The sequence below is a fragment of the Propithecus coquereli genome, unplaced genomic scaffold, assembly GCF_000956105.1.
Source record: "Propithecus coquereli isolate 6110/MARCELLA unplaced genomic scaffold, Pcoq_1.0 Scaffold10, whole genome shotgun sequence".
Classification (NCBI taxonomy): domain Eukaryota; kingdom Metazoa; phylum Chordata; class Mammalia; order Primates; family Indriidae; genus Propithecus; species Propithecus coquereli.
The window spans coordinates 7,757,866-7,759,996 of NW_012133858.1; the positions used below are offsets into that span (position 1 = coordinate 7,757,866).

A 2,131-nucleotide genomic window follows, 5' to 3' on the forward strand; every position below is an offset into this window, starting at 1 on the left:
AAAAAAAAAAAAAAAAAAAAAGAGCTATAACAAAAGAGAGACAAAGGGGACTGACAGCTAGAATGCAGTATTTGTAAGGCCTGATCTTTCTAACACTGCTGCCTATCTAGTCCCTAGATAAGTCACCTTATCTTAGTCACTTAGTCTTTGAGCACAGATTCTAAATATGAACATAAATGTCCACCCTCTCCATCGCCCTGCCTATTAATTATATTAGTCTCTCCAAAGTGCTCTCGAGATACAGAATGTGGCATCTGTGCCTGTGATTTTTACTCAGATTCACAAAATCTGGCTCCATTTCTGCTGACTCACCTCCCAGTACACACTGCTTGCCTTGTCCTTCAATGTTCCAATAGATGCCTGCTTGGATATATCAACTTTGCTAGAGAAGAAGTGGAAAATATATTTGTGGAGGGAGTTGGGTAGCACTGAGGAGATACTAAGGATAGATCTAGTTGAGTGTTTTTCCAATGTCAATGTCCTGAAGGAGACAAAATCTGGGTGCTGACATGCATATGCTTGAGCCTCAAAGATCAAAGGCTCCAATAAGTACCGTTTTAGGGACTTCTACCCAATCTCCTTTATTCTACTTCCTTATTGCTAGTAGACCTACCAAGCACTCCAGGGCAAAAGAAGTAGTGGTCTCTGTTTCCTAAACTATGTAAAATCCTAAATATAATGGTCTCTCCTTAACTGCAAGGGATACATTCCAAGACCCCCAGTGGATGCCTGAAACCCTGGATAGTACCCAACTCTATATATACAGTTGTCCCTCAGTATCCACGGGGAATTGGTTCCAGACCTTCTGAGGATACCAAAGTCCTTTATATAAAATGGTGTAGTATTTGCATATAACCTACGCACATCCTCCTATATACTTTAAATCACCTCTACATTACTTATAATACCCTACAATCTAAATACCATGTAAATATTAATAGTTATTATACTATATTGGTTTAATTTGTATTATTTTTTCCAAATATTTTCTATCCATGGTTGGTTGATGTGGAACACACAGATATGAAAGGCTGACTATACTGTTTTTTCCTATATGTATATATTTATGATAAAGTTTAATTTATAAATTAGAGTAAGAGATTAACAATAATTAATATACGATTATGACAATATACTGTAATAAAAGTTACATGAATGTGGTCTCTCTCTCAAAATATCTTACTGTACTGTACTTACATATTTTCTGACAGTGGCTGACCATAGGTAATTGAAACCACAGAAAGCAAAACTGCAGATAAGGGGGAACTACTTTAGTAGCAAGTTGCAATTACATATACTCATCCAAATTTCAAAAATCTGATTCAAACTTGACTGATTACTACAAGGAACTATCTGCAAAAAGAGGAAGCATAATTTTCCTTTGTATTCTATTCCTGCTTCCCCCATGTCTAGTCCTATATTATCTTCCTCAGTAAAACTCTATGCTCAGTATTTTTCTATTGGCATACCAATGTCCAGTTCTATAGCTAAGTGAGCTAACATACTTCTTATTTGTGATCTTTACCTGCTTTTACCATGGTGGTGCTTAATAAGGTAGTGCTTTAAGAGGCAAGCTCTGTAAACTCCAAGGTTAAGGGATATCTAATACTCTTAGCATTCACTAATCATGTCATCTTCTGTACATTCAGGCCTTTCTGCAGATAACAGGACAGGGATATCACCCCTTATATAAAGGCCTTTGAAGCTTGAGGGAGCATACAGCTAACCCAAAGTGGGAAAGAGAGAATGGATTTAAGAACCAGCAGACCGCCTAGATCAGTGGTCAGCAAACTATAGTTAGCAGGCCATAGATGGCCCATTACCTGGTTTTGTAATTCAGGTTTTATTGGAACACAACCATGCTCATTCACTGATATATTGATTGTCCATGGCTGCTTTTGTGCTACAACAGCAGAGTTGGGTAGTCACAACTAATACTGTATGATCTGAAAAACCTAAAATATTGACAATCTGGTCCTTTACCAAAAAAGTTTGCCAACTGTCATCCTAGATTAAGACAGGATCAGTTTTATTAATAATTTGGTGGCAGGCCGGGCGCGGTGGCTCACGCCTGTAATCCTAGCTCTCTGGGAGGCCGAGGCGGGCGGATTGTTTGAGCTCAGGAGTTCGA

At 38.2% G+C, this 2,131-nt stretch overlaps 1 protein-coding gene across 1 annotated transcript in view; it reads right to left on the reverse strand.

Moving 5' to 3' along the window:
* The window catches only part of PCYT1A (phosphate cytidylyltransferase 1, choline, alpha), a 47,975-nt gene that overhangs the window by 40,112 nt on the left and 5,732 nt on the right, over positions 1–2,131 (reverse strand). The window lies entirely within an intron of this gene.